Below are 16,562 nucleotides of genomic sequence, written 5' to 3'. Positions count from 1 at the left end.
TAACCACAGCAAAGAAACCAGCAGCCAAACCACACTGATTATTTAACCGCGTATCCAAGTGCTGAGCACAGCCATAGCCAGCCACGTTAATTTAATGTAAATATCCCACATAACCAGCCCCAGGAGGCAGGCACTGCAGTAAGGACAGCTCCTCACCTTGCCTTGTCTTGGCTCCAGATGTCCCTGGAGCTGTGAAACTGGCTTCAGCCCAACTAATATTTTCCTTCCCCCACTCCTTTGGGTATTTTTGTTTCTCTAAAAACTCAAGTCGTTCTTATTTATCCCTTCCTTACTGATCTACTGGGTTCACATGCACGCACAGACTCAGAGACACATTTCATTTGGTAAATTCTGTTCTCTTCCTCCTCATTGTCACCTCTTCTTTTCTTTCTTTTTCATTTCAAGCATCTGTCTTTCTCCCCCTCCCCCCCGCAACCTCAATGCTTTCATTCCAGTGTATTTGAATCCTATTTATTTAATTTTTACTAATCATGATATGTAAAGTTTAATCTCAGGAAGTGTCTATCAGGAAAACCTGAACTGTCCCCTCTGCTTTTTGCAATTGCACAATATGCAAGCGAAATGGACAATGTTTAGTGTGGTTGGCTGGAAAGGATGAATAAAAGAAGGAGGAGAAGAGGACCCCAAGGTTTTGAGGCAGGCTATAGCCCTCAACTCCAGACTTGTTTTTCTGCTTCCTCAACATTGCCATGTGGAAGCTCAATAGTCACTGTCCACGTAGCATGTCAAACACAGAAGCCCAGATTTCAGTCTCCCTCAGACTTGGTTATTCCTCAACTTCTCCCATCTCAGCAAGTGACAGCTCTATTCTCTTGGTTGCTTAGAACAAGACTTTAAAGAGATTTTTGACTTTTCCGTTTCTCTCACAGTCCTATGAGCAAATCTTTAGGGTAAGATTTACTTTCAAAATCGATCCACTAACTTTCCATTTTCTACCATCTTCACCACTGCCATCCTGATCCAACCCAACATTATCTTTGCCCTAAACTTTTACCACAGCCTCCTGATTGGTCCCTGCCTCCACTCTTGTTTTTTACATTCTGTTCAGATCACATAATTTATCTGTGCTGAAGCCTTCAATGGTTCCCAAATTATTCCTTACCATGGCCCATAAGGTCCTACAGAATCTGGCTCTAGTATCTAATCTCATCTCTTCTCACCAACCCAGGAATCTTCTCTGGGCATCAGGCTGCCATGCTGGTGCATGTATTTGGCAAGCAAACTTCTACTTCTGGCCCTTTACTCTTGCTATATCCCCTGATGTTGGTGGACTAATTTCCTTTACATTCCTCTCCTCCTCTAGCGAGGCTTTGACATGCATAATGCTATTTCTTGCCTTGAATGCTAATCCTCCAGAAATCCACATGACAAATTATTTATTATTTATTTATTTATTTATTATTATTATTATTATTATTATCAAGTTAATGTCACATCTCCACAAGAGGCCTTTCATGGCTATCCTACATGAAGTATCACGGTCAATGAACTAATTATGACTATTTTTAATTAGCCCTTCTGATTTGGCAAATTATATGTTTGTCTATTATCCGTCATGAATAGAATGTAAAATGCTAAGAGAAGGGCATTTGTCTACTTTATTCAGAACTACAGTATATCCCTCTGGGTCTTGAACAGAGACCAGCACATAGAAAATGCTCACAATTCGTTGTATGAATTGCAGGACTGGATTTAGGGGCAGCATAATTCATTGTAAAGAATGTGGACTCTTAAGCCAGGTAGGTTGGGTTTATATCTTGCTTCTGCCTCTTACTCAGTAAATAATCCCAGACAAGTTACTTTGCCGCTGTATGCCGTTTTCCTATTATAGAATGCAAATAATAATAACAAACTGTAGCATTTCATTTTATTTACTTTTAAATATTTTATTTCTTGATGAAAGAGAGAGAGAGAAAAGGAGATTTGTTGCTCCACTGATTTATACATTCATTGCTTGATTCTTGTATGTGCCCTCACTGGGGATCAAAAGTGCAACCTTGTTGTATCGGCAATGACACTCCAACTAACTGAGCTACCCCACCAGAGCATTCTGGACTTTTTTTAACCGTGGCCACACATTCTTTGGCACTCGTTCTCTCAAGAAGAAGGACCGTGTCCCCTACCCTTAACTCTGAGCAGACTACGGCTGTTCTGACCAATAGAGTGTGCCGGGAACAATGACCCAAGCTAGGGCACACAAGGTGACCTAGCTTCTGCCTTCCTCATTGGAACACTTGCTCTTGGAACCCAGAGCTGCCATGTACGAAGGCCAAGATCTCTGAGGCTATGTTTTGAGGACAGTTTCTCTCCCCCCCCCCCCCCCCCTTCTTGGAGAGGCCACATGAGTAAGTGCCCCAATTCACAGTTCCACGTAAATCCAGCCTTTAAATCATTTCAGGCCACGTGTCAGATCCGAGGGAAGAAGCACGAGGTAGTTAGTCACGCCGCCTGGTGACTGGAAAGGCCTGACACTGTGGAGTAGAAATATCTTCTCCATCTGAAATCCTGTGTGCTGTCTGATGTCTTGTGCGCTGTCTGGACACAGAAAAACATTATTCTTTCATGCCATTACGTTTAAACCAGTAAGCTGTGGAAGCGATAGACTACTGGCACCCCATATGAAGGGCTATTTTGAATACGAAAGTAGTTATTGTTTGTAAGATGCTTAGAAATAGGTCAGTGCCAGCTGTGTAGTCACTAGTCAATATGTTAACTTTGATTATTGATACTGTGAGAAAAGTTCTACTGATACATACAGGGAGCTCTGATGTGTTATTTAACAAAAATGCTCTTACAACTTAATGAGAAAATTTGGAACAGATTCAATGCGTTCATAAGTTGTATTCCCCCAAATCAACGTCTTTTATGCTCTTGGATGGAGGCTGTACGGTGATTTTTTAATTGACCGACAGCTTGGAGTTGGGCGTGGTAAAGCCAGCCCTGGGAGCACAAAGCCTTCAGCACTACAGTATGATTTCTCTGAGTGCAGGTCCAAGGTCTGGCTCACGTTCATGGTCCTCTGAGCACCTATTGGGTAGCATCAGGGCAAGGCTCAGCGTGGACACCACACAAGTGTTTGCCTCACTGACTTGATTGATGCACTTGTGTTCATTGTCTTATATAAACTCTTTGGAAAACATTGCTTAATTTAGCATTTTCTCTACTTTTGCCTTTAAATATGTAATATTTGCCAAGGACGTGATTGGTAATCTCATAAAACGTAGACCGATGTTTATGGATTAAATGGCCAGTATCGTGAAGAATGTACAGTGCAGCGTAAACATGGCACTCTTGCACAATCCTTTCCTGGACTCAAGCTTTTTGAACTGAGTTCAAATCTAAACTGAGCCGAGGCCACACAGAGTGTCCGAGCAAAAAAAAGAAAAAAAAAATGTGAATTTGGAGTGCACTGAGCCTTCTCGATTGGGGGAGATAGGCACTGGAGGAGGTAATTTTTAAGGACATGCTTTTCATTTCTGGTCACCTGGCAAGCCGACCTAAGAAAACATACTGCACCAATGTGAGTTTCCAGCCACACACATTGTCTAGATAGAAAAACAACTCCCCAGATCACACAGTGTTTTGGAAATTATTCGCTGAGTATGTCAACATACCCCTCAAAGGAAAAGCAGTTGCCCAGTTTTTGGACTCCTCTCCTGCAGATTTCTCAAATTTCGAAATAACAGAATCCTTAAAATAATTAGTTGAATATGCATCACATTCTTTCCGATTGCCTGGTGAATGCTTTGCTACAGAATAATTTAATGTGTCTAGTTTCACGGTGAGGGATCCATGTGTGAGATAGAGCAGATAGGGGAAGGAAGAAATACCAGCAGGAGGAGCAGAGAGGCTAAAGAATAAGAAAGGGAGAAAAGAGAAATATTTAGATTTAAGAGGTAGAGAGTCCAACACTAGCAACTAGGAATCTCCTTTGAAACTCATCGTCTGCAGATCTTTACTGCAGCAAATATTAGTGCTTCAGTGTCATTTATAGCCAGAACAGTACAACCTACATATCCAAAGTGAAAACTATTTGGGACTGGATTCTCTCAGTAACAATGAAGTCAGGGACAATGGTAGTGATAATGATTTCATATGCATTGACCCAGTTTGCAAAGTTCCTGTAAGAGCTGTTGATTTAGGCTAGCAGGGTCGCCTAAGACCATCGGAAAACACAGATATTTACATTACAATTCATAACAGTAGCAAAATTACAGTTATGAAGTAGCAACGAAGATAATTTTATGGTTGGGGGTCACCAAAACATGAGGAACTGTATTAAAGGGTCACGGCATTGGAAAGGTTGAGGATTTAGAGGATCAGGATCAGCATTGCCAGATAAGCAGCCTAAGGGAGCATTTTTTGTCTCAAGCAAGGAAAGGACACATCAATTCACTGATTGGCTATTTTTACTGCAATGTCATTGTAGTGGCTGGGCCAACATCTCCTTCATGGATTATCATTATTATTAGTGATTAATTTGAACTCAACATTCACAGTTCTATTAAGAATCACTGGTTTAACCTAAACTGTATGTTATACAGAGGACTCGGCTTACATGTTGTCTGTGTGTCCTTGATTCTAACCTCATAATTCTCATTTTTATTTTATTATTATTTTTAAAATATATATTTCTATTGACTTCAGAGAGGAAGGGAGTGGGAGAGAGAGAAAGAAACATCAGTGATGAGAAGGAATCATTGATTGACTGCCTTCTGCACATCCCACACTGGGCTTCAAGCCTGCAACCCAGGCAAGTGCCTTTGGCCAGAATCAAACCTGGGACCCTTCAGTCTGTAGGCAGACTCTCTACCCACTGAGCCACACCGGCCAGGGCCATTCTTTCCATTTTTAAAGATGAAACACTTGAATTGCCCAGTGCCATATGGCTAGTAAGCAAAGGAACTGGGATTTGAAGCTGGATCTGACTCCCAGATCTTGCCTCCCCATACATGACATTAACTGAATTGCTTACTCAGAGCAACTGGTACTGGGAACCTAGACTCCTGGGGACTTAAATAATCCTTTGGTCTTTAGTCCCTAGCTTAGCGTTGCCCAATTGTTTTAGCTAACAGACCGAGCAGGTTAAGGAGTGGGCTGGCTTTGACATCAGCATGTTGAGACTGGCAACCCAACCCCAGCTCTGATATCATCCCGGTGAAGTCAGCCTGGCATGGCCCCTGCTTGCCAACTGCCTCAGAGTTGTGGTCTAGCCACAAGCCAGACACCATACACTCACAACTGGTAAAAAGACCGGGCAAGATGGCTTGCTGGGAAACATGCCTTCTGTAGGCTGCTGGCTTCCCAAGCCTACCAACCTTTCTTGCCTAAAGAGAATGAAGATTAACTAGTTAGTTGCCTTGGATTTCATGTCAGTGGAATGTAATTGGCTCAACTGATTTACCTTGATTCCATCACATGTGCAGCGATCCTTTTTGACTGTTTAGGCCACAGTGGAGAAAAAGAACTCTAAACTTATTGGTGCCATTTCAAATGCCCCTCTTCCCAATTTGGCCTGTAAGCGTGCTGGTGACTCCTTTGAATCATCCTGGAATGTGTTTGTATAGAGGCATATGTGTGACATAGGAAAGTGTATTGAACAATCAGGGTAGAATGGGTTAGCAACAACAAAACTCTTCCTTGACTTTATTTCTGACCCGGTGCTCATTGAATTAAGCTAATGCTCCATCACTGTGCGAGACTGAGGCCTCTGCTCCCAGATCCATTCCTTGCCTTTCTCCATTCTGCCCTGCTCTCTATCGCTGGAGGTTTACCCGCTGTGGCCTGTGTTGCCCAGATTTCTCTATCAATTGTCTTCCAGCAGAAGGTGGCTAATGGGAGGCACTGCTGTGAGATAGTAAGGGCGTCAAAAAGGGAGAAGCCAGGGCTCTTTCTCCTTTCCTCACTGCCTTGGGCAGCACCCCCACTCCTCGCTAGGATTCTCACTGCCTCCTGTGACCTTGACCTTGGACTCAGGTAACACTGTGACCATTGAGCCTTGGAGAGGTAGCTACCCCTTGCTCTTGCCAATCTCAGGTTGGACCACCATCCTGGGTTCTGCTTCTCAGCCTCTATCATCTACATAAAGAATTAAACTCCCTCTAATTTACACACCCAGAGTGGTTGGTTTCACTGGTTGAACCCTGACAGACATAATTATGTCATTTTTGTATCTCTCAGAAATTGTTTCACACATATATATATATATATATATATATATATATATATATATAAATTGTCTTTGGCATAAGATTTTGGTAAGACTTGGGGTGAGGTGGAGTGGAGTCTTTCAACTTGATAAGTGTTCAGTAAGTATGTATTATGCAGAAGCAGGTACATATGTGAATATTTATTGATTATTACACAGCCAGGGTCTTAAAAAGTTGAGAAGACCTATAAAATATTTTTTTCAGGTCAGTGGAATGTAATTGGTTCAATCAATTTATTGCCTGCATGTAATATGGACACAGTAGGAGATGGAAACATTTAGTAGTGCTCCTGTTTGAGCAGTGCCAATGTCAGGGCATTTTCTGTGGTGGTGTCATCCGATTGCCTACTGGCATGTGTTGTCAGAGAGCAGGAGCAATTATATTGAAATAAGTGGTTATTTCTACGACTCACTGGGCAGGAAAAGTTAGGATTCTATTCAGAAGGATGGGTGATCCACATGTTTCCTCCCACCTTCATGGACTTGAACTAAATGAGCCATTAAGAATGTTTCTGTAGCATCAGTTATTGGCCTCTGATGTTCCTGCACCAGATAATGAATTCACTGGATGAGGACAATATGAAAGAAGGGAGAAATGAGAGCAGACTTTTGTGATTTTTTGTGTGTGTGACCTTTAAATGAACAAATAAGTCACTGGTAAATCATTCCAAATAAACTGTGTTAACTGAATCATTGTGCATGTTTTTATTTACCAAAGGGGAAGTAGGCAAATACTTATAACATAAATCACGATGTTTTGAGGAATGCCATTTTCAATTATTAAAATCATCTAATTTAAAATGGAGATTGAAGTCAGAGCTGGGAATAATAAGCCTGATAATCCAGAATCTTGCTTTCTATGCAGACCTCTCCTGTGTTACTGTAAAGCAGAAGAGGTTGTCCCATGTCAGTGGAGGGATCAGTGGGAGATGCAGGAACCCTAAGGCAGTGTCAGAGAAGAGCACGAAGAGAAAAAAGTAAAGAGAAAAGAAGAGTAGTGGAGAAAGGAGAGGGTAATAAAAGAGGAAAAATGGATAAGGCCCTGGCCATTCAAAATGCTGTTGCCTTGAGCTACTTCCTGCTTCTCTCCATTTTCTGTTTCTCTAGTTGCCTTAGGGATGGGAACCTTAGCCCTTCTTATTGCTTTGGCCCGGTGAAGACAGGTTTGTGGGGCTTTTCATTTGTTTGCTCAAATAGGAGGTAAGCTTTCTTTTATTCCTTCACCTATCTTTGTCCTTTTGTACTTAGAGTATACTTTTATTCTTAAAGTATTAAGTATCAAAGCCTAACTCACCTCCACTTTTCTTCTAGAGATCCGGCTAATCTTGTAAGCTAATGTATTGGCTGCCAGTTGGACATGGGACTCAACCATTTCCAGCTCCCTTTTTGGTTTGCTTGAGTGAAAATACAATTTACCCCTTTCTTCAGTAACTGAAGAAGATGCAAATATATAATTTACTTAGTTCATTAAAAAACAGTGCCTGTGGACATCAACTTAATCTAGTTCAAATCAGGGGCAAAATGGAACATCGAGATTTAAAATAACGGTACGGAAGAAGTCACTTCTCTTCATTCCCTGCTCTTCTTTCCGCTTTAAAGTAGTTCCCGAAGTTGGAGTGGAAAATAATAGTTTTAAATGTTCTCTTTGTGAAGGAATTTGCCAATTATCTGGCAGATGTTCTTTCTTTTTATTCCTTATGCGTCATAGTTTCCTTAACATTCTCTCCCTCCTTTTTCCCCTGCCCCCTTTCTCTGGCTCTAGCTCTCCCTTTTGTTCTCTTTTTCAAAGCAGTGAAGATAGGTTCAAAGAATGTGTAATGCTTTTTTCCTTCCCCTGGAAACAAGGCTATGCCAAGTCTGGAGGCCCGGTGTTGATGGAGGTTCTCTTACTTTAATTATAACCTTATCTAGAAAATTCTCTATCAATTTAGTGACTTTTGTATCCTGGAATTAATTTTATTAAGTGAGTTGCAACATTAAATTGTTTGTTTTGGTTTTATGACTCCACTTAAACCTTTAATATTCCACAAAAATAATGAAATGTTGAATCAGAAGTACCCATACTTTTTTCACGGGAATTAAAATTGGAATTTTCCTAAAAGTTCTTGGAGGAATCAGAGAACTCTCAAAATAACTCACAATCATGGTTAGGAATCAATATTTTCATCCTCGAAAGAAAAAAATAACCAAAGACTAATTTTTGAGATTTGCTTACCAGCATAATATTAAAATTGTCTGGCTATTTTGCATTCATCTTAGTCAAAATCTTGAGCCCCTGAATTAATATCCATTTTTGAAATAAAATCATATGTATCTGTGCTAGTTATTTTTTTCATAATTGAAAATGAACTCTAATATATTAATTTATTATTGATTTTTTCTTTAAATAGAGACAATTCCATTCCTCTTACACAGTACATTCACAACAAACATCCTACTAATGTAGACGAGATTCTCAGTGACCTGTAGGAAGACCACCTAATGCATGATAACTGGCTGCACATTATGACTGAAATTGAGCCTCAGGCTGCTCATCCCAAGTTCTTGTTCCCTTCATTGGGGCTGAGTTCTAATCATCAGACACCCTTACCCACTCTCCTTGCTAGCTCTCTCCCCTGCTCTTTTCATACTAACTTAAACAATAAGTGGAGAAGAATGAGAGTAAAAAACTACAGTGAGAAAATGTACAATTCATATGAGACACTTTTTGTGGGACTCATTGAGCAAATGCTTTGTTGCACAATCTGATTCTTGGTAAGACACAAATGGCCAACAAACTGACAAGTTTATTTCAGGCTGGTCCTGAAAATACAGAGTTTCTGTATTCATTCCTGGTTCCACACAAATTTTTCTTTTCTGAGACATTTTGTCATGAAAAGCTCTTGGTGCCACCCCTGCCACCCACCTTGAATACTGTTATTATTACAACTCCTTCTATTACTATAGCTATATATACAAATGAGGGCGCGCGCGCGCACGCACACACACACACACACACACACACACAAAACCTCCATCAGAAAGAGTGAAAGCATCACAGAGCTGAACAGACCCTAGGAGAAGCCTGTGAGGAAGATTGGGTTTTCTAAAAGGTGTGTGGAATTTCACAGCATGTAGCTTATAAGAAGAAATGATTGGGAGAGGTGCAGGCCAGGTGGTCAAGGTATGTCTCCTTAGAAGGGTGCTTTTCCACAGAACTATGGGAGGAGGCAGATTTAGAGAACAGTTATAGGTCTTCCTCTTCCAGAATGTATTACCTTGCAGCTCCTCTGTACCTTCAGGAACGTCTGATCACCCCTTTAGTCTTCAGTGGAAAAGAGAAAACAAGACATTGGGGGAAGCGTTGCCAGCTACCCAATCATTGTCCCATCCTACCCATGGGCCATGGTTCAAGCAGAGAAAGGACAACATGGTTCCAAGAGGATTATGCCTGGAAGTAATGGTCAGTGAAGTGAGCCAAGGTTCACGTTCAAGGATAAGCCATGGAGAAAACCCCAGAGCTTAGAAAGGGCCTCAGAAGACATCTATAAATACTCCAGTAAGAAAAGACCCTTAGATTGAAGGCCCAGAAAAAAAAACAAAACCCAAAAGTGAGGCTAAAAGAATTTGTTAAGAAACATTGAAGGGTTAGCCATCCCTCCAACATGTTTATTTCCCAGCTATAAATCCTCCTCCATCTGAATTTATGTCCCATAGTTTCACCCTCATGCTTTGGTTTTGAAATGAAGCTTCTCTAAGGAATATCAACTTCATATGATACCCCGGGTGTCTTATAGGATTTTGGACTCAGATTTCAATTATTTTTAAATCCATCCAAATGCCTTTCCCCTGCTGACAGCTCTGCACTGCCCACTCATATAAGAAGACTCACCAGGAGAATAAATTATTTCTTCCCTTGTCACTGGTAATTTGTGTTCACTAAATTACCTCCAGATCTACTTTCCCAAGTCAAAAATAACTTCATGGTTTGTTTTTCTCTTCCATGTCCACCTTGGAAAGACATCCAGATTTTGAAGTTAACCTCTCTCTGTTAGATACTCAGGAATAATTAAGCTAGGTTCCCCCCCCCCCCTTAAATCAGCCAGATGTTTCATTTTAAGATGGAACAATACATGGTTTATTTGACCCGAGTTCTCATGGAAAGGCCATTGCTTTCATTTTGATAGTCCTGTTATGTGAGAGGTAAAAATGAAAACCATCTTTAAGAGAATTTCTTTTTATTTTTTATTTTTCTGGGAACAGTGCTTGGTCTAAATAAGAAACCACATTATAAAAGAACATGTAAGTTATTACTGATGATGCTTCAGAATCAGATCAAACACTTTAAGCTACAGCCATCATGTTGGGATTTTATCACACTGCTCCCCATAAACTTTAAAAGAGGTTTAAATGTCTTACTATGTCAAGATCTGTTTCTGGGAAGGCATCTATTTGCATTATTTCTTTGTCACTTTTGTGTTTTCTTCTAATCAAGCTAGGCTAATATGCTTAGGGCACCTTTCATTTTTTGTCTTAAAGAATGCTAATAAATGGTTAAGGGTATTTTTTTACAACATGGTGAGTGTTATTTCACAATGTTTCATTAGCCACAAATCCTCAAGTCACTTTTAAGAATTCCAGATGCTCTACTGTAGGTATTTTTGCAGCTGTTTTGTGGAAAATCATGAAAGTGCCACTCTCTTTGGGGAAAAAAAAAAAAAAAGAACATATCTCATTCCTTTAGGGATCAGTCTCTTTTACTGTACTTCATAGTAACAAAATGGGCAATGTAAAGACAGCTGTGTACTGCATACATTCCCTCCATCTGCTTGAAGTTCAGATAGTTAAAATATCTTCTAATTTGTAAAACTAGTTTGATTTTACTTTGAAGGAAATCTTTCTTTTGAACTGGTTGCCATATACTCTGAAGTTAGTTTTCTTCGTGCAAATTGGGCCTAAAGAGACTCTCTCTGCATCCAATGATTATGTTTTTACAATGCATGTTATTGTTTTTTGTGGCAAGGTTTACGGTTGAATCCATACATTCTTCTACCTGGAAGACAACATGTTATATCTAACTATTGGTAACTCCTCTTAGGGCCACATATATTTGTTAACTTAAGATTTCAAATTTGAAAGTTATATTCAGAATATTCTGAATACTTATTCACTAATATTTTCTAAAACCTCAGGAGTATTTTAATGCATAGACAGCCACAGTTTGTAAACAAAAGAGAGAGAGAAGCTTCCTTTTGTTGTTTCCAGTATCACACAATCTGTAGTTTATATCTGTATATTATCTGTAGTTATTATCTGTATCTTATATCTGACTTACAGTGTTGCAAGTGATCATTTCTTTCAAACAAATTATGAAATGCTGAATTAGGGATTTAGGTCTAAAAGGCCTTACTGGAATTCACGTTGCTGAGATTTTGGCCACAAAGTCAAGGCTAAGTTAGGAAAATACATTAGTAGGATTTGCCATCCAAGGAAAAGTAGATTGGAATCCAGAGATTAAGGGTCAATCCCTGGCTCTAGCTCTTTCTAGCTGTGGCAACATCACTTGGAGTTTATGATTTCAACTCTCATGTTTTATAAATGCAGAAACTTGGGCCCTGACATGAAAAGTTCCATCAGAGCTCTAAAATTCCATAGTCCAATAAAAAATCAAGTCACTGAGGGTAACATTTTGCCATTTTGTCTCTTACTTTTATTGCTTAAACACTGATTTATAGACCTCAGGATGAGTTCAAATGAGAGTTGTTCATTTCCAAAGCACGCAAAGTCATTTAACAAAGCCATGGGGATGCTGCACTGAGAAGGACAGTGCGTTCTCTTAGAATCTTTGACCTCCAGTGAGATGTAAACATGCAGACCAGGAATTTCAATACACTGAGGCAGCTCTTGATATTGGGTAGGAGGACAGAAACAACAGAAATCATATTCCAAGAGGCAGGAAGACCTCCTGGACGGCAAAACTTTATGATGCTTGAAGTACCAGTAGAGTTGGCTTCCCAGGCAAAGGGAATGATGCTCAAAACGTGTTAAATAGGTATCTCTAGTAACACAGAAAAGAGAAGTGGTGGTGGGGATTAGATTGAATTCCTGAGTTCTAAAGATGATTCTAGGAACACTTTCCTCATTGCCACCAAGTGACTGTCTTAATGTAAATGAATGACTTACCATTCTGTTCCATTCAGAAGCTAATTAGACAGTATTTCTCCCTGGGGAACTCTCAAAAAAAGAGACAGCCCCAGGTTTGGCTCAGTGAATAGAGCGTCTGCTTGTGGACTGAAGGGGCCCAGGCTGGGTTCTGGTCAAGGGCACATGCTTGAATTGTGGGCACAATCACCAGTGGGGGAGTTGTAGGAGGCAGCCGAGCAATGATTCTCTCTCATTGACATTTCTATCTCTTTCTCCCTCTCCCTTCCCTTCTGATATCAATATATATATATATATATATATATATATATATATATATATATATATTTTAAAAGGAGAACAACCTCCTGTCTTCATCTCTATCTGAGCCATCTCTAAAATCTTCAGTTTGCAAGGATTTTAGGCTCCACCACCATTTTCCTCAAAACTATTTATTACAACAATTGCTCATAGTACTACTGATAAGATACTTATTTTCTTAAATTCAACAACATAATTTGCTCCACTGAAGTGGTTGGCTTGTGAAATTGTTTCTGCTTTTCTTTTAAAAATGTTGTATTTTATTGGATATTCTATTGGACTTAAGGTTGCAATTCCTTTCCATATACTCATAGGATCTTCGGGATCTGATGGTCTTCGGCCTAACTCCATGCTCTTCTAAGTAGAAAAGAAAGCTCTCAGGACAATGGCACTTTTGTCATAGTAATCTGGGGGGGATGAAATAAGGTAATGCATGTAAAGTGCTTAGCATAGGATGGCAAGTAGTAGGTGGATCACTTGTGAAAAGAGTGAGGCCTCCTCCAAGAGAGCATTGGCTGAACTGCGTGGCACAGAAAGTTCCCACCAGTCCACCGTGCTATTATTGCCAGTCTCCACAGCCAGTCTGGGAAACCCAACTTGCCTATCAGCCAGGGCCAAGAGCATAGGTGAATTCAGCAAGAATTGGGGCTTCACAACACTTGTCAAGTCCTTAGAAATCAAAACCAAGTTCTTAGTGGAAGGAAAGGGAGGGAGTAGCAAAAAACGTTTACTATAATGAAAGATGGAGTCAAAGATCATTAAACGGAGTGAGAGACTAATTGAAAAAGTGAAAAAATTATCTAATATATGGTAATTTCACTTATCTCAGGTAGATATAATAATTTAAACCATGTCAATAAGGGTCTTTCTAGTGGGGGAAATTGGAAAGCCTAACGTAATAAGCAAAACAAAAAAAAATTGTTATTAGAATTTTGAATGTCAATAACTCATCTGAAATGATTGGGAATAGTTTGTTTTCTTTTCTTTTTTTTAAAATATATTTTATTGATTTTTTTACAGAAAGGAAGGGAAAGAGCTAGAGAGCTAGAAACGTCGATGAGAGAGAAACATCGACCAGCTGCCTCCTGCACACCCCCCACCGGGGATGTGCCCGCAACCAATGTACATGCCCTTGACTGGAATCGAACCCGGAACCTTTCAGTCCGCAGACCAACGCTCTACCACTGAGCCAAACCGGCTTCGGCTAGTTTGTTTTCTTAACTGGTTTCAAAAAGCCTCTGAAATATTATTTATATTGTTAATTTATTCAGCTGACTTTCCCTGCCTGGGCTGTGGAATTGGAGACTCCGGTACAGCTGCTGTTCAAATGTTCACCGATTCCCCAGTGGAGCCCACACTACAGATGCTGTGTGAGACTCAGGGGTGAGTGGCCCCATCACTTGCAAACTATTCACAGACATGGGAGATAAAACAGATTCTTAATGAGTTGAGACTCTTGAAAAGTATGTTCAAAGGATCCTGCTCTCTTTCCTCTTGAAATATGCAGTGTCACAAAACACATGTGCTTTACGCAGCTTCGATACATGGACTAAGAATGTCTTTTAAGTGGAAGAAAAAAGGGATAGAGAAAGGAAAAATCCTCTCATTAAAAAAGGGTCCCCACAAATATAAGGAGACTAACATCTCAGGCTCTCAGGGATCGCCATCATCTCCTGTGAGACACAGGATGTGACACTGGAATCATTAATGGAAATTCTTAGTTAAGTGAGTATCTCTCTTTCCAGAAAAGCCAGGGGAAAGCCCACATTCCACGTCTCAATCTGGCTCCCTCCTGTGTAGTCAGACTGTTTCACTGGGGCCACTGGCTTCATCCCAGTGACACCACCCACACCATGGTCACCGTCACAATGCAATGCTGGCGCCGGCAAGCTTTAGTTTGTTAGGGGAAAAAACACTGCCTTCCATGTATGTTTAAATAGTACAGACACATAATATTAAAAAAACAGAAGCTCCGAGTGTGTAATCTGATGCTCAGCCTTTGCAAAATAGGCAAAGATCCAAATATTTCTCTCTGCTAAAAGAGTTTAAAATTAGTTTCCAGGGGTGAGTCGGCAGGAGAGGCTAGCACTTGGGATTGGTGAGCTGCGAAGGTTGATTCGGGGACCATCTGTGTTTCTGAGAGAGAACCGCCAGGGCTCTCAGGTTTAGCTGTGATCTGTGAGGAAGATAGGCTGGACAACTGAACTTCCCAGGTTAAAAACAAGTGTGTGTGTGTGTGTGTGTGTGTGTGTGTGTGTGTGTGTGTGAGAGAGAGAGAGAGAGAGAGAGAGAGAGAGAGAGAGAGAGAGAGAGAGAGAGAGAGAGAAGAGAGAGAAGGGGGGCAGGATCCACATTACTTTTGAAACTTTGGAATTCAATCTTTAATTATGGAACCAAATGAAGTGATGTGAGACTCACCCAAGCTTGGTTAGTTGTAAATGCGGACTCTATAGTTCCTGGGGGGAGGATTAAATAATACCAGAGATAATACATTGGCTTCAGGTGGGCCCAACATAATCAGAAAGATTCTTAAACATGGAAGGGAGGCAGAGAGTAGAGAAAAGATGCAATGACGGAAGAGAGGTCAGTGAGGTAGCGTGAGGACTCCGCCTGCCATCGCCGGTGTGGGGATGGACGAAGGAATGCAGGAGGCCTCTACATGCTGAAAAAGACAGGGAAACAGATTTTTCTTGAGAGTCAAAAAAAAAAAAAAAAAAAAAAAAAAAAAAAAAAGGAATGCTGTCCTGTTTGACATCTTTTTTTAAAAATCCTCCCCAGAGGACATGTTTTTCTTATTGACTTTAGAAAGAGGGAGGGAGGGAAAGAGAAAGAAAGAGAGAAACGTTGGTCAGTTGTCTTCCATATGTGCCTGGTCCAGGGATCAAACCCGCCATCCTTTGGTATACAGGACGATGTTCCAACCACTGAGCCACCTAGCCAGGGCAGCCCTGTTGGCACCTTGATTTTAGCCCACTGAAAACTGTGTTAGACTTCCAGCTTACAGAACACACGTGTGCTGTTTTAAGCTGCCATGTTTGTGGTGATTTGTAATAGCATCCGTAGAAAACACGTAACTGTAACTGAGTCATCCTCGAATGGGTGTTGGCCAGGGTGGAAGGCCCATAGGATGTGCTGCAGGTGAGTGTCCCTCTGCCGGGCTCAGTCTCCATGGATGTCACTAACTCTCCACTCAGAGCCCCAGATGATGTAGGTAGAATTCCCACGTCCCCGTCTGTTGCAGAGGTTAAAAATTGATATCCTCTTGGCCGGATTCAGTACAGACTCTTTTTTTTTTTCTTCCACAGAAAATTCTTTAAAAATTCTAATTAGTTGCCAACCTTCAACGATGCCACCTAAGCACCTGAGCTCCTGACTTTTCTTGGGGGGGAAGAATTCAGAAGTTGGTGCCACGCTGGCAGTACCCTGGGAGTGGAGCGGCGGCTGTCGCAGTGGTTCTCAGCCTTCCTAATGCTGGGACCCTTTAATACAGCTCCTCATGTTGTGGTGACCCCCAGCCATAACACGATTTCCGTTGCCACTTCATAACTGTAATTTTGCTACTGTTATGAATCGTAATGTAAATATCTGTGTTCTTTGATGGTCTTAGGTGACCCTGCTAGCGGTTCTCAACCTGTGGGTCTCAACCGCTTGCTGTAGAGCCTAAGACCATCGGAAAACACAGATATTTACATTACAACTCCTTAATAGTAGCAAAATTACAGTTATGAAATAGCAACGAAGATAACGTTATGGTTGGGGGTCACCACAATGTGAGGAGCTGTATTAAAGGGTCCCAGCATTAGGAAGGTTGAGAACCACTAGAGCGTGCTCGCTGGGTGGTGGTCTGCACCACTTCACAGGCTCTCCTTGTGCCCCGTTAGGAGGCTCCATA

The sequence above is a fragment of the Pipistrellus kuhlii genome, unplaced genomic scaffold (assembly GCF_014108245.1).
Source record: "Pipistrellus kuhlii isolate mPipKuh1 unplaced genomic scaffold, mPipKuh1.p scaffold_m20_p_12, whole genome shotgun sequence".
NCBI lineage: Eukaryota > Metazoa > Chordata > Mammalia > Chiroptera > Vespertilionidae > Pipistrellus > Pipistrellus kuhlii.
The sequence above is the reverse complement of the archived record's forward strand: the minus strand, read 5'-3'. Positions refer to the sequence as shown.